This window comes from Trachypithecus francoisi, unplaced genomic scaffold (genome assembly GCF_009764315.1).
Source record: "Trachypithecus francoisi isolate TF-2019V2 unplaced genomic scaffold, Tfra_2.0 Lachesis_group2, whole genome shotgun sequence".
Lineage (NCBI taxonomy): Eukaryota > Metazoa > Chordata > Mammalia > Primates > Cercopithecidae > Trachypithecus > Trachypithecus francoisi.
Window position 1 is genome coordinate 91905877 of NW_022681465.1, and position 25633 is coordinate 91931509.

Consider the following 25633-nt stretch of genomic DNA (forward strand, 5'->3'; position numbering starts at 1 on the left):
CGTGGGCATAGGGACACAGCTGTTTGTACTCATATAATGAAAGAAAAAAGGAAACTGTGTATGACAAAAAAAATCAAAATACATTTTTTACTAGGTGCTTGACATGTATTTTATTGCTTGATTCTCACAATAACCTCTAAGAGTTTGGTATTATCTTCATTTTCACCGAGAGTAAGAAAGGTTAAATAATTTTCCCTAAGGACACAGAGTTGATAGGTGTGAGAGAAAACAGTTAAATAGCAAAAGAAGTAAAGGTAGCCCGAAATTCTAACTGTTAACATTTAAATGAACAACTTCTCATATTTCTAGTAATATAACTGTATAGAAATGTGATCGTTGTGTTTCATAATCTGTTTTGCACCATTAAGTAATTTTTCACATTAATATATGAAGCTTTACACCATCATTTCTATTGACTATGCAGGATTTCACGGTAGGTATTTGTCATAATTTACTATACCAGTTCTCTATTGATAAACATTGAAGTTATTTCTCATTTTCCCCATGAATATGTTTTTGCAGACACACTACATAAATCTATTTTTACATTTGTATAGTTGTCTTCTTAGGATAAGTCCTAGACCCAGAATTTCTGGGCAAGAAGATTATACATTTCACATTTCAGTATGTATCGGCCACCTGCCCTCCCACAGGTTGTATCAGGTAGTTGTATGAGCATGTCCATTTCCTCAAATTCACAGGCACACCAAGTTCAACCACCCATTCGCATTTCTGCCAAAATGATACAGGGAAATGATAGCATTGTTATCTTTATGATCACAATACTAATTAGGAGGGTTAGGTGTTAGGCATCTTTTCTTATGTATTGGTCACTTGCAATTCTTTTTTTTTTTTTTTTTTTTTTTTTTGAGGCAGGATCTTGCTCTGTTGCCCAGGCTGGAGTGCGGTGGTATGAACATGGTTCACTGCAGCCTCAACCTCCCAGTCTCAAGTGATACTCCCACCTCAACCTCCCAAGCAGCTGGGACCACAGGCACATGCCACTAAGCCTGGCTAATTTTTTTATTTTTTGTAGAGACAGGGTCTCACTATGTTGCTCAGGTTGGTCTCAAACCCCTGGCCTCATGAGACCCTCCCACCTTGGCCTCCCAAAGTATTTGGATTACAGTGTGAGGCATGGGGCACGCCAGCCACTTGTAATTCTTTCAGAAATCAATTAGTTCTATCCTCTTTTCTATCAAAGTCTGACTCCAAAATTAACTTCAAGTGCTTTCTCCCACCCCTATCTGTTTTCTCATTGTCTGAGCTCTGCAAAGCTGATGTGCTAGTATATTACACACTTTGATCTATTGCCAAGAAAACTTTGGCAACATATTGTCAGAGCGATTAGTCAAGTTCTATAACATATGTTCAAAGAAGGAACACTGGTTTGGTCTAAAGAATAGAAAGCCATAAACTTCTCCTTGGTTGTCTGCTTCAGAAATAGGTCATCCTCTGACAATCAGCAGTTGTTTATCTGAAAAGAAACAATAATCTGTTCAAACTTAAATCTTGTTCTTCTGCACAGAAAAGTTTGGATAATAGAAACAAGGCAAGAACAGTTTGGAGGAACATACCCAGAACCAGTGACTGGAGAGGAGAAATCACACACACACACACAAACACACACACACACACACACACTTTTCCATGCCCCAGAGTTAGACCACAAAGATTGTGCTGTGACTCAGGTTACAGATGTCTTTGTTCAGATGAAAAGGAGGCCCACAGACATAAAGGAACTTGTCTAAAATCAACCAGCAAACAGCAGTCCACTGACTCCCTGGGCAGAGCCCATTCCACTAGAGGACCCTAGCCAAAGGTGAAGCAGAGCACAAGTTGAGTCCCCAGGGCTTAAAACATTGACTCTCTCTCCCAAAATGCCAGAATTGTGTTAAAAAGGCATTATAAAAAGAATACCCTCACCCAAGTCCCAGAACTTGTGCAAATGGGAGCTGGGCCACGTGGATGGCCAGCATCCTAGCTGCTAAGGTTGGACATGGATCTGACTGGCTGTGGGCAGAGGACTTCAGGGACAATGTTAGGCTGCCCTCTTGTTCCTATACTCAAGAAAGAATATGATCAAATCCAAACAGCAACACTGGGCTGGTATCCAGCTCTTATGGTATCTAGCTTTTTCTTTACAATATCACTGTATAATTGCCTTGTTTTTTTTAATGTTGTCTGTTCAAATTTAGCCAATTCCAGGCTCTGAGCTAAAGAAAACAAAGCCTGGCCAGGTAGTGGTCCTATCCTCCCATAAGGGCTTCTGCCTTAGCCCAGTGGAGACTCAAATGTGACCAAGATCTCTGACAGAAGAACTGTACAAGGGCTACCTTATCCCATCTCACATGCAGAAAAATGCATGGACGAGTGGCCCCACATTCATTCCACCTAGGTGATCAGCCACCCAATGGCATTAGCTCCCTCTCTATAAAACCCTGCGTCATGAAACTCTCACCAAACCCAAACAAAGATTCTATTCCACCCAACACAGATCCTTGATGAAGCCTAGAAAAGCAGCTTCCTCCATATTTTCTCAGTTTGAAAGTGTTTTTGTGAACTCTTTAGATATCCACATGGGCCAAACAGAATAAATAGTTCACACTGAGACTTAAAAAACAACTGGATAAGCGTATTTATGAAACTGGCTTAGAACACAACAGTGGTGATTAGTTTGTGCCAGGAGATGTGCATGCATTATGCCATTTAATCTCACAATGACTTTCTAAGGTGCTTCTTTTTATCCACTCTTTATATATAAGGAAACAGGGGAAACAATAAGGAACAGCTTATTTCTAGACTCAGCTGATTCCTCTACAGAATTTCATGAACTTTCATTGAGATGTCAGCAGTTCTTCCAAAAGACCAAGGGAAAAGTCTGCCTTGAATGTTAAATGTGTCATGAAAGTTGATTCGGGGCTGCTTCACAGACTGACTCCCCTCAGCTTTCTCTTTGGGGGGGTTAAAAAAAAAAAAAAGCAATCTCATGCTGATGCCTCTCTTTGGAAATGGATATTTTTCACAAGAGAAAATTCTTTCCAAAACCTGGTGCTTATTTTAGGAGAGTTGTGTGGATTCCCAGCCATCTTCACACAGAAAGTCTTATACCTCAGAATCAAGAATAAACTCTTCAAGTAAATTTCAGCAATCCGATTGGTCATTAAAGACTCCAAAAACAAACAACAAAGAGCCAGACAGGGAGAGTTACACTGCTGGCCCAGACCATTTCTAAATACAAGAATTTGAAGCAGAGGTTTGAAAATTCTTATGCTATATTTCTCTCCTCTCCTTCAGTTCTCCTGTTAGCCCTCTTGGCTTCAGGGGTTTTTACTTGCTGATTCTCAAGGTTGGACTACATTTAATTGGTTTTGTTTCTTGACACATTGACTCAATTTTGTTTAGCAAATTTGCTTCTTTTCTTTTCCTCTCCAAATATGATCAAAAAGAAACTAAAACCCAGGCTGGGTGGGGTGGCTCATGCCTCTAATCCCAGCACTTTGGGAGGCTGAAACAGGGTAACTTGAGCTCTGGAGTTTGAGATCAGCCTAGGCAACATAGTGAGACCCCATCTCTAGAAAAATAAAAAAATTAGCTGGATGTGGTGGCCATAACTGTGGTCCCAGCTACTGGAGAGGCTGAGGAGGGAGCCTCTCTAGTAGCTGAACCCAGAAGGTTGAGGCTGCAGTAAGCTATCCATGATTGTGCCACTGCATCCTAGCCTGGGTGACAGAGGCCCAGTCTCAAAAAAAGAAAAAAAAAAAGGAGAAAGAAGAAGACGAAGACGAAGACAAAGACGAAGACGAAGAAGAAGAAGAAGAAGAAGAAGAAGAAGAAGGATGATGAGGAGGAGGAAGAGGAGGAGGAGGGAGGAGGGAGGAAGGAGGAAGGAGGATGGAAGAAGGAAGAAGGAAGAAGGAAAAAGGAAGAAGGACCTGGTTCCAAGGATGGAAGAAATTTCCACTCGAAAATATTTAAGATTTATTTATAATGCATCTTATGTGATACTACATTAGAGAAATAATTCCATGGATTGTTCAAAATGAAATCTGACTCAGTGCTAAATATCTATAAGGAACTCAGTAAATAGATGTTAAGTAATTTATATTCATCAGTATGATAATAATAACAGGCATTTACAGGAACTTTGCCATTTTCAAAACACTTTCACATATGTCATTTTAAATAACTCTCAAAATTTCATGGAGGACTAAGCAGGGACTTGGTGAACATACATATGAAGTTTATATCCTGGCTTTCACTTAGCTGCGTGTCCTCAGGCAGCTTACTGAAATAATCTGAGCCTCAGCTTTCTCAGCTGTAAACTGTGAATGACGATTGTTCCTTCCTTGCAGAGTTGATGAGAGACTTAAAGATAATATGTGCCAAAGACACAGCAAGAACCTGACCCATGGCAGGCATCTGGAAATGGGAATTATTGCTATGATTATAAGACACGCCTTATATAATTAACTCCTCTAACAGCTGAGGCAACTGAGGCTGAAATACATTAAATCATTCAACCAGTCACTAGAGCCACTACGATACCAGAGCTACAGGTTTTCAATCTGCCAAACGAGAAGAGTTTTCTGTGCTGTTCCAAAACTCAAAATGTGAAGGTAGAATTATTGCCAAAACAGCAGTGTCAATCTCTAAATCTCTAAAAGAGTTGATCCAGGCTTTTGGAGGGAGCTTATCCCTTCAAAGCGGTAATAAAAGTGTTTTGGGGATCTCTTGTAGCCTCTAGCACATGACAGGCAGAACTTTTTTATCTGTATTTTTTTCAGTTCTAGATTTAATATTAGTTCTATAACATAGTTGATATGTCCTCTTTTCTTAGAATTTCTTTATAATATGTTACTATATTCAGCCTTATAGACAATAATTTTAGATCTGCCTCCTAAGGTCAGGAAATTTTTAGAACCCTACAACAAGGGCAAAATTCACTGGTGCTCTCTGTAGCAAGCCTAACTGAGCTTTCATGAAATCACTGAACTAAGCTACTGAAGTTGAGTATCATTCACACATCCATATCTTTTTGATGATGTGGATTGACTATCTGCAGTAAAGACAGCCATACTAGTATCAATATTAATCCTTATGAATAAAAATGGAAGAGAAAGAAAGTGAGGGAATCCACGATACTCCTTTCCCCACTTACTTAGCAGAAAACAAGACAAAACATAGACAGAGTATTCTGTCGATATGGTATTCTATCCACTACAAGAACACCAACATTGTCAATGTTTATTTGATACTATGCTATGTGTGCTGCTTAGCCAACAACTGTTCCAAGCTGTTACTAAGTTCTCCCTCGATTTCTTTATTCTTGGCTATTATTTTCTTTGTCTTACTTTGGTCCCCTTGCTTTTTCATATCTACATTCCTTTGGTATTCCTTGCATTTATATTCACTCCTTCCTTTATCCCTTTGTCCTTTATTATATGAAAGTGCTTTTAGAAGAATCAAGAATCTATGGAAATGTAAGGTTATTGTATCATTATTACTTGTATGTTTATTATTCATGTCAAGACATTATTGAATGCCTTTTACATGCTCACTATTGTATCTACCATTTGTTCCTCCTGTTTTTGTCTTATCTGGTCTTCTACAGGTTTATCAGAATACAGCACATAAATATTAATAATAGAAGCAGAGTTGAAGATCATTCTGTTAACTTTTTTTAAAATCTGGAAGTATCCAGTGAGCCAGGCAACATTTGTTAAACAACATCTGCAAATACAATCAGGGTACCAGAATTACAGAGGAAATCCCAAAGATATGAAAGATGTGTTTCTTGACCTCTGTAAGCTTCAAACCCAGTCAGAATGACAAGTCACATGATAAGCAACTGAACGGGACAGCTGTAAGATGTGCAGATAACTAGAGTTCAAACCAAGAATCAAATTTGAGTCAGCCAGGTGGAGTTGATCACATAACATTTTTCTCAAAGTGAATTTTAAAAGGAAAAGGAAAGATGATAAGTGAAAGGGAATAAGGGCCTCCTATCCGACCCATCAATGTTATTAAATCCATTTCAAAGCCTTCTGCAGTCTCCCGGGGACTATTCATTTCTCTGATGACTTTCCCATTTATGTTTTGAATGTATTATCAAAAGCTCCCTTGGAACTTAAGAAAGCTCTAATATGTCTTTATGCATTTTTTTTTTTTGCTTCCATGATCTTGCATATAGCTTTTGTATAACTACAGCCTGCTTCTCAAGGTTTTTTTTTTTTTTTTTAGGTCTTTTTAGGTATACATTTGTAGCATGACATGTGAAAGGCAACGTTTTTTAAAAAGCAGTTCTGTAACATCTGCTGTTTGAGGTAGGTGGTATAGTACAGCAGCTCTTGAGACTTTATTTCATCCCTCTCCAGTGCACTGTATTGTCCCTCAGGCAGTTTCATTCTCTCCACAAAGAAAGATCGGGTAACAAAACAGCCTCCGCTACACTGAAATGGGGAAACTAAAACAAAACCATCTAAGCGCAGTCTGAACTTCAGCAAGCTCCAGGCTGAAGCTGATTGACTTCAGTAAGCTCCAAGCTTAGGTTATAATCATTTCCACTGTCTTTTCCAACAGTCTGCATCTTGTTTTTAAAATTTATTTGACATTAAAATTGATGTAATAGCTTTTACTTGAAAATTATAATTAATTATGGTTAGAAAAAAAGGGATATTCATTTAAATGAGAAGCCAGATTCCCAATCCCAGAAGGGTTTCTGTCTGTTTAATTGATTTCTTCATGCCACGTGGGGTTTAAAGCCAGGTTGCAAATGGGAGAGCTCCCCTAAACGTATCTCCCCCAACAAAAGCACAAAATGCCTCATCTGTCTGCATGTAGGTGACATTCATTTTGTTCCAAAATAAAGGATACAATGTCAAAATCAAATATCTAAATAGAATGAACATAAATCTTACATTTGCTCAAAGGTGTGCTTGATCGATTATTCCTGAAAGCTAGCATTTCTTGTGAATGGGGCTTTGGATAACTCCCTAGAGGAAGAAAAAGAGACGAAACACTATAAGACTGCACAGACAGAGCAGAAAAGGTCGACTTTTTCACAATATTTCCAAAAGTCAATGAAGGCAAGGTGCACTGTTAGGACATTAGCATTACTCATTATTCTCCATGCTTGTCAGGACTCTCTCCCTGCCATTTTGCCACATTTAGGAGTCTTGTACAATTTGCATGCTTGTTTCCAATCAGGCAAATTTAATAAAGTCTCATTTTCACCATATGACTTTGAGTTTTAAACAAATAACATTGGGACAAAGCCTTTTGTCTTGCTGGTTATCCTTTTCTCTACCCACCTCTGTCTTCTGGATGAAGAAGAAAGAGCTCAAACCCAGAAAGCATATCAACGTACATTCTTCTCCACGGCGAAACACTGAGCTGAGCACTCTATATAATACAGCCATGGGAATCTGCACACTGCAAGACGTGTTATTTGCCTGGTTCTTTTCATCATAGGTTTGATTTAGCAGGCAAATTTATAAAATTACAAATTTACAAATTATATCAGTGCTGACGGATATACCCCGAGGCCACTTCGAAGTCAGACCTTAGGTTTATGGAAATGAAACAAGCATAGTACTTCAATTACAAATACCTACTTTACATTCTAATGTACACATAAAAATGCTCATCCTATAAATCCTGGCCTTGATTTCTGACTCAATTAGAGGGTCTCCTGATTTGGTCCTTAGCTCCTTCCTTAGGGTGCCATTTTAATTCAGTCTGCATTCACACATATATAAATCGAGATCCACTGTCTTATCTAATACGTGTATCTCTTTGCCAAATGGCAGGCTTTTGGAGAGATTAAAAGTGATGCTGCCTGTCTCTAGCCCAGTCAGGAAGCAGCTGAAAAGCCCACACAGCCAACACAATTTGCATCTTCTTCATCAAAGCTTTCAAAGTACAGATGCCAGCCTGTTGGTACCAGGGTGGATTAGAACATTTGTCTCCTCTGCATACTGTCTGAGATCCAGATGGCAAGCTCTGAAAGGTGGCTGGCTATGCAGAGACAGGCAAACAGGCAGTCAGCATCATTGCAGTGTCTACTTCTGTAGGGTATGTAGGAAAGGACACAGTTCCTGTTCTGGAAGAACTGGAACATGTATTCACTCACATATCTACACCAACTTGCACATGTATGCACAAACAGGCACACAAACATGAATGCATATGTGCACACATGTGAATACATTCATTCTCATGCATACCTATGTATGCACATATGCACATGTGTTCCTGATATAATGGGAAAATACTTTGGGAAATCTCAAAAAGAATACAAATTTTTTAATTAATGCAAAAGTACTACTCAGGCTCTGAGGTTTGCAAGAGACTATTTCATGAATGCTTCCTCTACCTTACAAAATTAAAAACCAGGATAAAGAAACAAAGGGAAAAGTGGTAAATAGTTGAAAAACAGAATAGCAAAAATTACATTCCCAGCAGAGGAGAAAAAAAGGCTAATGCTGTCAAAGAAAAGCAGACAGAATTTAGTTTTTTTTTTGTTTTTTTTTTTTTTTTTTTTATCAGAGAAAGAAAAAAAAGGAATGGCAAGCAAGAGAGGCCAGAGTTGCAAAGGAGACTGAGTATGAAGGTTTAAGATGAAATGATACTGTGGGAGGAGAAGGGCTTATAATTGAATTAATGTGAAATAACTGAGACTGCATTTTAACTTCCAGCCAAAATGAGTGATGAGACATTTTAAAATGTAGAAACTAAGAAACAAGGATAGGACTTCCCTTAAGTAAATCATAGTTCAAGTGGGACAAAATATGGTTTCAATATTTTTTCTGATTATAAAAATATATAGTCATTTAGACAATTTGAAAAATACAAAAAGAAAAAACTAAAAAGGAAAAGAAACACCTGTAGTCCCAGTACCGAAAGATAATCTCTGTTAACATGTTATTCTGTTCACACATAAACAAACTGTGATTATGCTATATATGCCATGATTATTTTCACATCATGCCTTGTCATAAACAATTTTTCATAATATTAAGTGATTTTTTTTTTTTTTTTTTTTGGTAGAGTCTCACTCTGTTGCCCAGGCTGGAGTGCAGTGGCACAATCTTGGCTCAACCTCTGCCTACCAGGTTGAAGCTATTCTCCTGCCTCAGCCTCCTGAGTAGCTGGGACTACAATCACCCACCACTACGCCTGGCTAATTTTTGTGTTTTTAGTAGAGACAAGGTTTTGCCATGTTGGCCAGGCTGGTCTCGAACTCCTGACCTCAGGTGATCCACCCACCTTGGCCTTCCAAAGTGTTGGGATTACAGGCTTGAGCCACCGCACCCTACCTAAGTGATATTTTAAAACTGCAATTGTTAGACACTTTGATTCCTGGTTTTCATATTATGAACAAAAATGCTATAAATATCTTTATACATAATTTCTAATTACTTCCTTTTTCTAATTGCTTTCTTAGAATATATTATTGAAGGACAAATTTGGTATCTGGTGCAAAAAGTACAAAATGTCTTTTTAGAAAATTTATACCAATTTATACTGCCACTGACAACATAGGAAGTTTTGTTTCGCCACATCCTAGCCAACAGTGAGCATTTTATTTATTAAAAAAAAAAAATCTTCTGCTAGACTGATAGGGGTACAAAATACAATGTCAAGACACCACCCCAAATAAAGTTTAGTATTTATGGTGCACAGTTAACCTCAGAATATGCACAGAAGTTCTTAGACTTTTTGGAATCATGAACTCCTTTGAGAATCACATGAAAATTTATAAGCTTCTTTCTATAAAAATATTCATATACAGCAAAATAGACCCCTTGGAGCTCATCCTGGAACAACCTCAGAATGACTTATAAACATCTGACCTAAGTGGAAATTCTGGAACATGAGCTCATTTTAAGCCAGGACTCCAATAACTAGTTCATGCGCATAGAACCTGTATGGTTTAGTGGGAAAGGATTCAGTTTCAGCCATGAGGCTTGGTTTTCACTTCTAGCTCTACATCTAAACATGCTCAGGTCCTTGTCACATACTGGGCCTGTAGGATCCCTTCCATCTATAAACCCCCGAAGCTCTAAGATAATGTCAACCTTCACTAGCATGTTGTAGACACCTACTCTGTGGACAATATGTGGTTATTTTCTGTACCTAGGCTGGGTTCCTTGATGTTCAGGACCAGCAAAAATCTTCTTTGACTCTAGTTGATACCTGTTCCAGGAATACAAATTAATGTCAATACTGTTGATCACACACGTCTCCTGTCTTCCATGATCAATTCGGAATTCCTTGGGAGCAAAAACTGTGTCTAGGTCAACTTTACCTAACTTACTCAACACATTCACCAGTAAACATCTGCTAAAATAAACCAAAAGAGGATTTTATTTAGAGTTTTGTTTGAAACAGAAGAGAATAGAGCGTCTTCCCAAGTCAAATAAAAGGAGTTCCATTTCACTTGAGTTGACTATAATTCTACAAAATGTCTAAACGTGCATATGCACTGACCAATGAAAATGTTTACAGAGTTGATTCTTGTTATTTGTGACAGTTCTATAAAGTCACTGAGAACACTGAAATAGCAAATACTGAACCATTGCTCCCGGGGAAATGTCAAATCAGGTTTCTGCAAGTTCTGGTCACAATATTTTCATCAACTAATCAATACATAACTTTGTCTTTTGTATGTTTCTATTTAAAGATACCTTATTTAATATATATTGTTAATTCATTAACACCAAACACCCTGCCAGCAGCTCTATAACTCATGTCTGAACAAAGTTTATCTAACATGCAGATTTCTTTTTTTTCTTTCTTTCTTTTTTCTTTTGAGACACAGTCTTGCTCTGTCACCCAGTGCAGTGGCATGATTTCGGTTCACTGCAACCTCCGCCTCCCAGGTTCAAGCTATACTCATGCCTCGGCCTCCTGAGTAGCTAGGATTACAGGTGCACACCACCAAGCCCGGCTGATTTTTATATTTTTAGTAGAGACGGGGTTGCACCATGTTGGCCAGGTTGGTCTCAAACTCCTGACCTCAAGTGACCCACCTGTCTCAGCCTCCTGAAGTGCTGGGATTACAGGCGTGAGCCAGGGCGCCCGGCCAGATTTCTTATGACAGCCTTCTTGTGCTTAGGAGCACTGGACAGCACTTCAGCACTATGCTTGGAAACCATTTCACATGACAAAATCACCAGCAAAAAGCACAAGAATTCAAAAACACAGCATTAAATTTATCACGGAAGAACACTCGCTTACAGCATGAGGGCTGAAACACGATGGCTGAGCATCCCTTGTTCACCCTCAGCTGGAAATACGCATGAGGTGTGGCTTAAATTTTTCACTGTTTCACGCTCATCCACAAATGACTGCAGAAGCGCCGCAAGGATTGCTTTCGGGATTACAGATAAATTTTAGCAAGTAGGTGGATTTGCAAACACATAATCTGTGATAATGAAGATTGACTGTACACTGATTTTCTCTCCATTCAACTATTATTCGATCATTTCTCGCACTGGAGTTCCCCCTCCAATGCTAAGATTTTTTCTCTCATTTCATGTTTCTTTCCCTTCACCCACCTCTGACTTCACCTTCTGCTTCTTGGCTACGCTTCTGGCCTTGCATGCCCACAGCTTCTGCCTTTTTCTCTCCCAGTTGTGCCTGACCTTTTCTTGCAGTCTTCCTTCATACTCTGTCCTGCTCCACCCCTTTCCTTTTTTTTGTACTCAGTCTCTTAGAAGGCTACACTCTTTGGAGATACTTCTTTTAAAATTAGGTTACATTTATTAACATTTATGGTGAATGCTTGGCCCAGTGAGCCTCCCTGGTCCAAGACAGGACCTTTGGGTATGAAGGACGATGAAAGGGAATTAATGGGGTCAGGGCTGGTGCCAGTGGGACCAGTATAAGGGCTGAGGAACCAACCCATAGGTGAAGAAGGAAGAAGAGAAACATCACAGTTAGTTCCAGCACAACAGATCCCATTAGAAGTCAACTCTGAGGAAAGATAAGGAGAGGCCAGGCCTTGAGCTAAGGGGAAGACAAAGTATAGGGAATGTCCAGGCAATAAATGGCTCTGCAGGAGCCCAGGGAATCAAAAAAGTGTGGAGTAAGAGAACCCTAAGCAACAGCTCCTGGGAGAACAGTGAGACATTCTCTGGCCTCCTATGTGCAACAATTCTCAGCAGCCCATCAGAGGAAGAGAACATAGAAAGGAAGAACCACTTCGGGCTGAACCACAGGGCAGGAAACCCACAGAGACAGCATTCTGCAAAAGTTTCTCTGTCCTTGGTTTCCATCTCAAGGTTTCTTTCTATACCTATTCTCCCTACCTTAGAACACTACAACGCCCACTTCTTGCTTTTAACCTAACTCGAATTCATCTTCTACATCTGGGGAGACTACAGATAAGGTGGTGTTTATCTTATATCTTACAGATAAGATGGTGTTTATCTTATATCTTAAAGAATGAGTACAATTTTGAGAGGCAAGAAATGGCTAGAAAAACATTTCTAGTTAAAAGAACAGCTGGAAAGGATGTGATACCAATGGAGATTTGCAATTAGTCCCTACAGCCAGAGCATAGGCTGCAGGAAAGGAAACAGGAGGCGATACAGCTGGAAGGGCAAGGACACGGAGGGCCTTACATTTTAATGAGGCTGAACCGTTTTCCACAGACAATGGCTGTCTATGAATGTGTAAATGATGATGGCATGATTTTGTTTTAGAAAGATAATTTCTGGCAAAAGTATAAAGGATGGATTGGAGAGAAATGGGAGGTAAGTGTTAAGCCAGCTACTGTGAAAACCCAGACAAGTGATACTGTGCTGGGCTCCAGCATTGACAGCAGAGATGGGGAGAGGCAGACACTTGTGTGGAGGCACAATCATCCTTAGTAACAGCCTTTCATATGCTTGAAATTCCTCCTGCCATGGTAGTTTTTTTGTTTTGTTTTGTTTTGTTTTGTTTTGTTTTGTTTTGTTTGAGACAGAGTTTGCTCTGTCACCCAGGCTGGAGTGGAGTGCAGTGGCGAGATCTCACTGCAACCTCCACCTCCCTGATCCAAGCAATTCTCCTGCCTCAACCTCCCAAGTAGCTGGGATTACAGGTGCCTGCCACCATGCCCAGATAGTTTTTGTATTTTTAGTAGAGACGGGATTTCTCTATGTTGACCTCACTGGTCTCGAACTCCTGACCTCAAGTGATCCTCCCACCTTGGCCTCCCAAAGTGTGGGATTAAGGCATGAGCCATCATGCCCAGCCCTGCCATGGTGTTTTAAACACTGCTAAGTTTGTTGTTAGAGACTCAATAAATGCTTGTTTAATTAAGAATACAGAATTTATTATATGCTGTTGACTCCCATGTTCACTAAATATACCTATCTTGGTAAACTCTAAAGAATAAAGTAATTTACTTTAAATTATTTATTTTATAAGAATCATTCTCCTACTGGAATATTATTTGCCAATACAGTATATTATTCTATGAACAAACTTAGCAGATAATAACATACCATAGAAATTTAATAATAATAATAATAATAATGGCTGCCATATATGAACATGATACTAACTCATTTCCCACTTCGTTTATTCTTAAAACAGCATTGTAACATAGAAATTATGGACCCTGTGTTACAGATAAGGAAATTAATGCTTAGAAAGTTGGAGTTGTTTTTCCAAGGATACACAACTAGTAAGGAACACAGCTACTATTCCAGCCCAGGTTTGACTTAATCTAAAATCCATATTCATAATTGTCACATTATACTGTAGTGCATTTTAGTACAGAAAAAATATTTTAAAATATCAAATGTTCAAATATCAAAATTTTTAAACATTTTAAAAGTAAAAGCACTAAGTTCATATTTCAAGCACTGTATTAATGCTAAAATAACTTAATATTGTAGGGCAGGCACGGTGGCTCACGCCTGTAATCCCAGCACTTTGGGAGGCTGAGGCAGGTGGATCACGAGATCAGGAGATTGAGACCATCCTAGCTAAAATGGTGAAACCCTGTCTCTACTGAAAATACGAAAAATTAGCCGGGCATGGTGGCAGGCACCTGTAGTCCCAGCTACCCGGGAGGCTGAGGCAGGAGAATGGCATGAACCCGGGAGGTGGAGCTTGCAGTGAGCCAAGATCACTGCACTCCAACCTGGGCGACAGAGTAAGACTCGGTCTTAAAAAAAAAAAAAAAAATTAATATTGTAGCCAAAATACTTTTTAGGTGAAAATATAAGTCGTAAGTCAAATGCACAAGTATAGACCCAATATGCTCAGTAGGAATATGTCACATTTAGTTGTTTTGCTGAAAACTGATACCCAAAACTGAGAATATTCAATGAAACACAGCTAATCAACATCTATGTAAAAATAAAAGTGTAAATTATCTGGAAAACATATATAAGGCAGGATCTCTTGAATGACTTCACAAATGAGAAAGATATAAAATAATATGACATGAGATTCTTAAAGAATGAACTACTCCAAGTCTGTGAATGTCAAGTTCAAGCAAGACATATGCATATATGCTTTTTTATGTTATGCATAACATAAAAAATGTTATTTTTAACATACTTTTACATATTTCTTTTAAGTTAGGTTTATGTGCATTTTATGTTCCTTCTCTCTCTCTTCAAGAGTTAGAAAAATACTTCCTAGAATTGTTTTGATACTCCTGAACCAACCCTTAGTCTATATATAAAACAAAGGTCTCTATGTTGAATCATCAAATACCTGATTCCTTTGATCATCTGCATTCAATGTGCAGATTTAAAAATACTTTATACTAAATATCTATAAACTTTAAATGCCATTAAAAAATAGAAGTATGGGTTTGTGGATGCATTTTTATTCATCATTTGAGTTAAATATTTCTACCTACCTAGGGAAGATTTAGAAGACTTTGGATGGCAATGGAAGCAGAAAACAATGAAACATCTTCAAATGCTTAAAGGAAAAGCAAATTCAACCTAGAACTCTATACCAAGTGAAAATGTATTTCAGAAACAAAGCTAAAATAAAGACATTTTCAGAAAAACAAAAGCTGAGAGATTCCTAAGCAGCTTTCATGTACTCAAGGGAGCACTACAGGTACTCTTCAGGCAGAAAGAAATGATCGTAGCTGGGAGACTGAGATACAGAAAAAATGAGGACTCAGAAAAGGGGCTAACTATGTGGGTATATCTAAATAGATAGTGAATGTCTTTGATAATAATGTCCTGAGGGGGTTAATATTGATGCCAAATGAAAACACATAAACAAAAGTGGGAAAGTTGGGAGTGGTGGAAGTCAATAGAGCAGGAAAAGTGGAAAATAATAATAAATTTTTTAAACCTCAAGACAAAGAAAGTAAAAAAGATTAAAAAAGGGGGCAACAGAAAAGATTAGACAAATGGAGAGCAAATAATAATGATAGATTTTTAAAAAAACACAAATACAATAATTACATAAATCATAAACATTAAGTATTTTACTCAAAAGACAAAATGTGCCAGGCTGTATTAAACAAAGCTATATGTTTCTTACAGGAGACATTTCCTAAATATAAGACTATAGGATGATTGAAGATGAAAGAACAGAAAGAGGTCGCTATGCAAACACTACCCCAAAATAAAGCTGAAGTAGCCATGTTCACACCATGCAAAGTAGATTTTAAGACAAAACATTAATAGATGAAGAAGAAGAAATACATGGCTGAATTTACAAGGAAGATATAATAATTTTAAAAGTATATGCTCCTAATAACATAGGTTTAAATTATTTAAAGCAAAAATGAACAGAATTACAAAAACTGATAATCCCACAAATCATAAGACATTTTTAACACACCTCTTATAACAGATTAATAAGCAGGAAAATACTCAGCAGTTATAGAGAAAATGGGAACATGATTTTAAAACTTCAACATACGTAGAACACAGCCCTAGTAATGGCAGAATTCATATTCTCTTAAAGTGACCAAAGTGGGATTAAACTAGATATCAATAACAAAAAGTGACCAAAGTGGGATTAAACTAGATATCAATAACAAAAAGACAACTGGAAAATCCGCACATATTTAGAAATTAAGTAATGTATTTATAAAGAACATGTAGCTCAAAGAAGAAATCAAAACAGATATTGGAAAACATTTTGAACTGAATAAAAATGAAAATTCTACAGTAGAAAATTTGTGCAACATAGCTAAATCTAGCCTTTGAGGGAGATGTGTAGTCTTAATGTAAATATTAAATGAGAAAAAAAGCCTAAAAATCAGTTATCTTAACATACATTTCAATAAATTATACAATTATAATTATATAAGAACAGCAAATTAAATACAAAGAAAAAGAAGAAATGAAATAATATAAGAATAGAAATGAATGGAAATTTTAAAAAAACACAATAAAGAATATCAATAAAAACCCAACAGATGGTTGTTTGAAATGATTAATAAAACTGATAAACCCCTAGTGAGCCTGACTGATAAAGGAGGAAATAACAAAAGGTACAAATATCCAATATCTGAAATGAAAAAGGGACATTAACTGGAGATCTTTCAGATACATTAAAATTATATTCTGAGTAACCTTAAGCAAATAAACTTGTTTGTATGAAATGGACAATTCACTGTTGAATTCTGCCAAACAGAAAAGGAAGAATTAACAATAATCTTACATAAACTCTACAGAGAAGAGAAAAATAGGAACCACTCCCAACTTGTATTATGAGGTCAGCACATCCGTAATACCAAAACCCAACAAAGTTATTAAAAGAAAAGAAAAGTCAAGCCAGAACTCTCTCATGTTACAAATGCAAAATCTTAAATAAAAGGTTAAGCACCTAAATCCAGTAATGAAACATAGTGTAACTAAATTCAGTTTAGTTACTACAAGGTTGGTGACTAATACAGTTGATTTAACATTCAAAATATCAATTTAATGTAGTTAACCAGATTAACAGAATGAGGGAGAAACTTCTATTACATCAACAGCTTCAGAAATACCATTTGATAAAATTTAACGTCTGACAAGAAAACTCTTAGCAAACTAGAAACAGTAGAAAACTCTTTAAATGTAATAAAAGGTACTTACAAAAAAAATTGTTAACACCACAAAAAAAAAATCACTCAATATTGAAATGTTACAAACTTTTCTTCTGAAATCAGGAATGAGAAAAAGATGCTTACCATCAACATTTCTATTTGACACTGGAAATCTCAGCCAAAGCAATAAAGCAAGGCACGGGGCCAGAGTGGGAGGGGAAGAGGGCAGGGAAACAAGAAAAGGCATAGGATTGAAAAAGAATAAGTAAAAATAGAAATATTCTTAGACAATGTGATTATGTTATTGAAAAGAATCTATAGCTGAAGTGTTCCCATTAACCACAAAGTTTAGCAAGTTTGCTAGAAAGAAAAATCAACTGTATTTCTGATACTTGCAACAGGGTGACAATTACAAAACAATAAAATTTGCAACAGCATCAAAAATATCAAATACATAGAAATACATCTAACAAAAGATGTATATGCCCACTGCAGTGAACTATTTTTCTTTGTGTCAGTACCACACTTAAGTATAGTAAGTATTGATATCAGACAGTTTTAAGTTTTTCCTCCCTGTTCTTTTACTTTAGGGCTATATTGGCTCTTCTTGGCTACTTGCATTTCCATATAAATTTTGGAACAAGATTGTGAGTCTCCATTATAAGATAAACACTGCTGACACTTTTATTAAAATAGCATTGATTTTATGGGAGAACTGATGGCATTATAATATATAGTCTTTCTATCCATGCATAATTTAGTCCCCCCATTAATTTACATCTTTATTTTCTTTCAAAAATGGTTTCTAAATTTCTAATACATGGTGTTATAACTTATTAGAATGGTTTCTTTTGGATAATTGAAAAAGAATAGTTATTAGGAAAGAGCATAAGGGAAAGAAGAGATTATGGGTTTTCAGATAATATGTTAGTTCTTGATCTGAGGTTTCTTTCCTTTTCTATTTTTTTTTTTTTTTTTTTTTTTTTTTTTTGTTAGGATGAGAGGAGGCAATTTCTCAAAATGAAACTGAGATGGCCACAACCCATCATGTGTGATACGGATGATATGTGGATAGTGTGTAAGAACTCAAGAGGCATCCACCGGATGGTCCTCTAGATCAGGGTTTTTCAAACTGCAGGTTATGTGTTTAGTGGGTTACAAATCAGGCTCATTTTCAATAAAAAAGAAGATATTACAAATCATGAAAGTACATTGTATGCAATAGGTTGAACATTGTTTCATGACACTTTTGCTTAAGCTATACATACATACATACGAATGTACATCTGTATAGACTGTGATGTGAAATCTATTTCTTACTGATTACAGTCAAAAATATAAGTGTCATCACATTATAACACCTAGTACCTACCATTAGCAGGTATTTCGCAGCTATACCATTTTCGCTTTTGCTCAGATTAAGCCTGTTTTGTGAATACCAAGTTTGCAATGGAATAGAAATGAACAAAGTTAATGGTGAAAAGTTCATAATCAGTTTATCAATTTAATAAGAAGTTATGAGTGAGTTAATCTGAGAAGAATATGAGAACAACAGTGTAATGAAGGTTACCAGGGCTCAGTATCTTTGAAAGAGGATGTTCAAGAACTACTGGGCTTTAGCTCAGGAAGGGCATTAGAGGCAACATACATTCCCTTTCTGAACGAGACAGCAGGAGCTGCAGAGGCAATGAGTGAAGATAAAGGACAGCTGTCTGGAGGACACCTGTCTGTGTCTGGCTCTCCATCCCTACCCTCAAGAACCACCTTAGCAATTTGCTCTCCCATCTCTCTGGTTCAGGACCACCATTTCCCATATGATGTCTCCAGTCACCCTTAACTGAAATTTAGGCAAAAGAGAGTAGGGTATTGAGAGGTGAGGAGAGTCACTTTACCCTAAGCTATGCCACTCAGAAGAAACTCTGTAGGTCAAAAACTTCCATATGTCACAACAATATGAAAAAGATTCAAATAATAGCAAAAATGATACCAACAATAATGAGAATTAATATTTATTGAGCATCTATTTTATGCCAGACATTGTTCCCAGCATTTTACATGGATTAACTCATTTAATTTTCACAATAACACTAAGGTAGGTAATGCAATTGATGGCAGTGGTGGCCCATCTGGAGTGACTGCCGAGAAGATGCCGGCTTCAGCAGGCAAGACGCAGCTAGGGCTGCATACTCCATGGAGCTGTTGGGAGCTGGGAACAGGCAGAAGCCCCACCTGCTTCTGAGTTTGAGGGGTGGGAGGCCTGCCCTCCTGGGTGCAGCTGCAGCCACCCAGCTGTGGCTGCAGACCCAGGCATTCCTGTACTCTCAGGGGCCCAGGAAGCCCTCCTACCCCCACAGGCTCAGAAATGCCTGCCCCCACTGCCCAGCCTCTACCAGCTCCCAGTGCCCACTCCAATTTCAGAGCAAAGTTAAGTGCAAGCTGGGGCACTGTCATGACCCAGCTGGGTATGCCTGTGCTCGGGGTAGCACTGACACACCAGCCCCCTGTCGCCTCAGCCCCCTCCAGACTCTGTGCATCGAGGAGCATGGGAGGTGGGCCAAGGGGAAGCTGAGAGTGGCTCAATATGGGCCTGCAGGCGCCCCTCGGCATGAACAGCCTGGGTGCCAGGGACAGCAGGTTGATGGCAGTGGGAGGCAGACAGACTCCTGGACAGAAAGGGGCAGCTCCCAGTGAACCCACACCTTCAGGCCTGGGATGGCCTGAAGCCTGGGGGCCAGGCTGCTAGTTCCACAGACAGGAGTAAGAACTTATGCTGCTTTCTCTGGGCCTGCCCACAGCTGCCCATAGGCCAATTAGCACTCACTTCCTCTTCTCGGAAGCCCATAAAGCCCCCTGGACTCAGCCGGACTGGGAAGAGGTTGAGACAACCAGCCTGCACAGAGGAGCTACCCACTGTGGGTCTCCTCTCTCTTGAGAGCTGCACACTTGACAGGACAACCTGCCTGCAGAGAGGAGCTACCCACTTCAGGTCTCCTGGTAGCTGTACTGTCACTCAATAAATCTCTCTGCCTTGCTTACCCTCCAGTTGTCCCTGTACCTCATTCTTCCAGGATAGGGGACAAGAATTTGGGACCTGCTAAATTGTGGGACTGAAAGAGCTGTAACACAAACACAGCTGAAACACACCCCTTGCTTGCCATGTTGCGGGCGAGAAGAGGGAGAGGAGAGAAAAGACCTAGGAGCTCCCTGAGCCAGGGATGTGACACCCTCTTTGGGGCTCTGTGGTTCCTGGTGTCTCCAAGCTTCCAGGCACCGCCACATTCCCGGATGCCAACAGTGGAAGCCACTTGTGGTACACCTGGTCCAGCCACAGCCTCACAGGGAGCTGGCACTTGTGCCGGCATCTGGAGCTGTCTGCCCTGCTGCAGCTGGCATGCCGTGTTGTGCACAACGGGCAGTTCCCTTGTTCACATACCCCTTGCCTTTTCACACCTGGCTCACCCTTGGCAGGCATAAGATCTGGGCCAGTAGTGCAAGCCCAGCGCAGCCTGCCCAGGCTGAGGAGGAAGAATTAGCCCAGTGGGCCCGAGCAAAACTCAGGCAAAGGCACCATTGGCCACAAAGGTTTCTGGCTGGCAAAGCAACACCCCAAGGATCCTGTGATGTTTTCCCCGTTTTGTGAGTGAAGCAGATGAGGCACAGATTTTTTTTTTTTTTTTTTTTTTTTTTTGAGATGCAGTCTCACTCTGTCGCCCAGGCTGGAGTGCAGTGGCCAGATCTCAGCTCACGGCAAGCTCCGCCTCCCAGGTTTACGCCATTCTCCTGCCTCAGCCTCCTGAGTAGCTGGGATTACAGGCGCCCGCCACCTCGCCCGGCTAGTTTTTTGTATTTTTTAGTAGAGACGGGGTTTCACCGTGTTAGCCAGGATGGTCTCGATCTCCTGACCTCGTGATCCGCCCGTCTCGGCCTCCCGAGGCACAGAATTTTTAAGCAACCAGTGCACAGCCTTGCAGCTAAAAATTGTGGGAAATAACGAAAGAAAACAACTAAGAGTGGGCTATGAAGCAACCAGGAAAGAAGAGGATACTGAATTGTTAGCTTGACAAAAATGGGACTCTATACATTTTCCATTTGCCTTTAGTTAGAACTACAAGAGTTCATACACACACTCACGGTAAATACATGCTTGAACTCCCCACAGCCTTTACCTGACCACTTGTGTATGGTATTTGTGGAAATGCCTGAGGTTATTTTTTCCCTCAAGAAAGATACTGTCTTTGAGGCTTCCAAACTAGTCTTCATAATGCTGAAAGTTGCTAGGGGCTCAGCAGGACACTAATGCACAACCCAAGAGACTTTATCATCAGGTGACTAAAATTCACCCTGCTTATTTGAGACACATCAGTCCCCTACCTTATTTTGGGAAATACAGCAAAATGGCTGGTAGACAGATGGTATTTTGTAGACCAACAAAATAAACTATTTAATCCATGTCACTGGGGGAAAAACGTCATCAAAACCCCAAAGCCTAGTGAAATACCCATTCCAGAAACAGGGCTGACGTCAACCAGCTGGGTAGAAATATTGATCATTACATGGTGGTTTCTCCACAGAGCTGTTAAAGGAACTTAAGTAGTTGCTCAAAGGTGAGAGGAGAAGCAAGAAAGAGACAGAGGGCTAGCTATTACTAACGAACTTGAAATACTATTTAAAAGAGAGAGAACTTTCAGCCTGACATTTAGACATTGCTTATGTGATGTGCACAGTCATTTTAAAGCCCTGACCTCAATTCAGTAGTTTAAAAAGAACTCAGTTTCTACTTCCACCCTTTTCCAAATGCCAGCAAAGAACTCATTTCTCAGACCCTTTTCATCCATAGGAAATCCCTGAGAACTTTACAAAAAAATTTAAGAAGAAAAAGGTCAGAAAGTTAAAATGCAGTATGCAGTCTCTCTCCTTCCTAAAATGGCCATTTGGTTAAAAGCCATCATAATGAAAGAGTTAAAATTCTGCCCAGTTTAAGAACAACCAGTTGACCTTTAAATGTGCTGGTTTGAATCCAATCACCTTTCAACAAGCATGAAATCTGGCACAAGGCGTACTAACGCACACCCATTATTTTCATAGTGTACATGACTGATCTCACAGCGTCCTGTTTGGAAAAAAAGAATAGTGTTCATTTTCCAAAAGCCAGACTTAGAGGCTGAGTGTCTCTGTTGGTGGGTGGGATTTTCCTTTGGTAACTGCCTCCAAAAGTGCCTTTGGAGGAGGCTTTTCCTTGAAAAAGCACAGCATAATACCTTAAGGAAAATAACTTTTTCATTTTGTTTAAATTCTGTTAAATGAAATAATTTCCTCCAACTTTTAATACATCAAAGGTAAAAATAGCTGGGAAATAATTAATTACTATCCTTAGTTAAGAACTTTGCAAGCCATATATGTAGGAGGAAAAACAAGCCACTGCCAGTGAAAGAGTGAAATACTGAATCCTACTTGGAGTAAATGGATTCAAAACCAATCGTTGAGAGACTTTCTACTCCCTAAAATGATTATTTTCTTTTTAAAAAGTAATTCCCATGAGATTCTCCTAAATGATGAGATCCTCTGATATCTTCAAAATATAGTACAAATTACAACATTCCTTCACAGGATTTTTAAGAACACACTGGATGGCTGTTTTTGTGCAATGTACAGACATAGGTGCCCTGATGTGGGGATTATACCATGCAGCCAGATACACTGTGGTCAACTGCAAGACTGTGTTCCTTCTCACCTCCTTTCTCTACCTCTGTGGTTCCCCCTGCACCCTAGCCCACCCCATTTCCATCACAGCAGAATGCTCTCCCATGTCAGACAGTCACATGGACTACTAACCCCCACACCTGGACCATATTCAAGCCAGAGTCGGATTTTCCTTTGTTGAATCCTTTGCCTGAGGAGTGAGACTTCTGAGATTCCCTCCCCAAATCCTTCTCTCAGCTCCTCGCTTTGGTGGGAGACTTCTGTTGGCCATGCCCATGTTTGCCAGCCCCTCTCTGCCACAATATTTGATTTTCCTCCTCATTCACTCTCTTTATCTTGTGAGTCCAGAAGACAGAAAGGTCAGGATCTCACAGCAATGTAGGTAGGGGCCCGTGGGTTGTGGTGTTGGGCCCGCACTCAGACCTTCACCCACCCAGCCACTTCTACTTTGGCACTGAGGAGGGAGGGGCTTGATTCAGGAAAAGAAGGCACCGCCTAGGTTGGCTGCTAGTCACAGACCGTGTTAGAAAGACACCTGCTGGCCCACGGCCCTGGCCCAGAAGGCCCCCTTAGAGATTCCCATCAGGAAAATCTGGTTATGTGCACAGTCCTGAAGATTCCCCCAAAATCAAAGGATTCCTCCCAAAGCCCTGGCAGAGCAAGGTCATTCCACAGACATGCCAGGAAAGACAGGTAGCCAGAGTCCCCGTTGGCCTCCCTCGCTGCCCCTGTCCTAATCTGCACTCATTCCTAAGCAGACCTCCGTCACCGGCTTCTTCTAAACAGCACTAATTCTGTTCCTTTTTTCCTACTCCAGGACTGATCAGATGTCAAGGTCCGGATGCTCGTCATTAACACCAACTCACAACTGATTCCCCCACCCGCTTTGGCCTCACCAAGATTTGGCAAGCAGGAGAAATAAACGTCACTTTGCTACCATCCTCTGCTCAACCTCCAACAGAAAAACATGAAATACTGCTGGCCTACCCTGATTTTTCAGCTATTCTCCTTGCATATAGTAAATGACTCCCCAAGCAACATCATCTTAAAGTCTGAGACACAAAAAAGGACCCAATGTCCTATACACTTGAAGAACTGCATGGCAATATATTTAGTTAACATTTTCTATTTTATTAATCAGGGTACACAATTCAATTGTTGATGTGATCTGTTCAGGCTTCCCAGCCTCTCCTTTCTGACATCATCCTATATACCACAACCTCCACCAGAAAAGCAATATGGTATTGGGAAAAAGAGATCTAAAGGCAGAAGACTAGGGCTTCACTCTCAGCACTGTTAACTGAGTGACTTGGCTAAGTCACTGAAATTCACTGAAACTGCAGTTTCCCCTTCTGTCAAATGGAGATAACAATATCAGCCTCACAGGGTGCTATGAAGGAAGCAAATGAGATAATGAAAGTGAGCATCCTTTTAAATTAGAAACAGAGAATAAGGGTGAGGGAAGGGGTAAGGGGAGAGGAGGAAGAAAGGAAACAATCTGCCCTCCCTCACCCCTTCACACTAGGTAAAATAAAATGTTTAGACAGAAAAACCTAAAGAAGAGGATCCAAATAAAATGTTCTTAGGAACTGTCAAAGAGAGAAGCCACTGGAATCTCCAAATCTGGCCAAGAGCTCAGCTTGAGCAGCATGTTTTGAACTCCTGAGTCCATGGAACCCTGCACTAAAGCTTTGGGACTCTGACCTGCAGAAAAAAAACAAAATTGCTTTCCTCAGTTCATTCCCTGTAGTTTAAAAACAAGAGCAACTGAAAGACAAGCTTCCGGGGCAAGGGGAGACAAACACCTCAGACCATTAACTTACTTTATCCCCATGGGAAATCAACTTCAGGAGAACATTTCAGCTTTCTATGTTCTTCTTGGTCCCACTCAAATGGGAAGTTCTGCTCGAGGCCGGAAATAGAAAACAGGAAGTCAACAGAACTGATTTTCCTAACTGCCCAAATGCAAATCACGGCACTCCATTATGGACGAGAATTAGAGTAAAATGTAAACCTCTTTTTAAAAAGAAGTTCACATGCTAACTGTGTACAGAAAACATCCTACTCCAGGGAAGAAAGAAAGAAAGGAAAGATCCATCAGCTTCCTTCCTTAATAAAGGAGGACTGACAGAGCTGGACTGACAGCAAAGTAAAAGTTACCGAGGGCAGAACTGCACTGCCACTAAAAATAATGAAGTGTCCCACTTCGATGCTGACTCTATTCTCCAAGTTGGTTCCTCTAAAGGTGCTTTTCTTCAAGGGAAGCAGATACTAAAGTGACTCACCTCTCAACTTTCTCATTACCATTCAGACTATTTTCTTAAAGTCTCATGTTTAAAACTTTCAAGTTGAAACTCCAAGCTCCACCCCCCACATAGAGACCTCTTAGTTTCTATCACATACCATCATGTCCACCTTATTTGCATCAGTCATAAACTCTGCTCATTCTTCTATCACAGCTCCCCTGACATTTGCCAGACCTCACCATTTCCTCAGCCATTTCTGGTCTGAATCCTCAGCTCCCCATGCCTGCTGCCTGATCTCTTTTATAAACATACTAGATGAATCTTTCCAGCATGCTGCTTCCCCTGCCCCCAAGTCTGCCACAGCTCCCTACTACCTATTAATCACATGTGAGTCGCCTCAGCCAGTGGTCTTGCCATATCTACCTAGCTTAAGCTGAGTGTTACAGGAGAAAGTGCACTAGCCCGGGCACTGGATGGATCAGGTAAGACTCTAGCTTAGGTAAGCTTTATCACGTCATATAGCGGCTATGTGGATTGAGGAAAATTATGAAACTTCTTTGCACTTTAGTTTTCTTATTTGCAGAATGAAGATAATAACACCTACCTATACAGTTACTAAGGATTAAATAGGATAACATGCACAAAGTGATCCTAGTGAGTTTCAGTAAGAAGA

The 25633-nt window shown here is 39.6% G+C and overlaps 1 protein-coding gene and 1 pseudogene across 2 annotated transcripts in view; both read right to left on the bottom strand.

Moving 5' to 3' along the window:
• The window catches only part of LOC117065160, a 69433-nt pseudogene extending 44833 nt beyond the window's left edge, over positions 1-24600 (bottom strand).
• The window catches only part of PDE4D (phosphodiesterase 4D), a 1626844-nt gene extending 1602224 nt beyond the window's left edge, over positions 1-24620 (bottom strand). Inside the window, exon 1 of one of the 2 annotated variants that reach the window (XM_033179631.1) lies at positions 24538-24620. The gene's annotated coding sequence lies outside the window, so the exon portion shown is untranslated. The remainder of the gene's footprint in view (positions 1-24537) is intronic. The other variant, XM_033179630.1, reaches the window with a different exon arrangement.
• Between the last annotated feature and the right edge of the window lie 1013 nt (positions 24621-25633).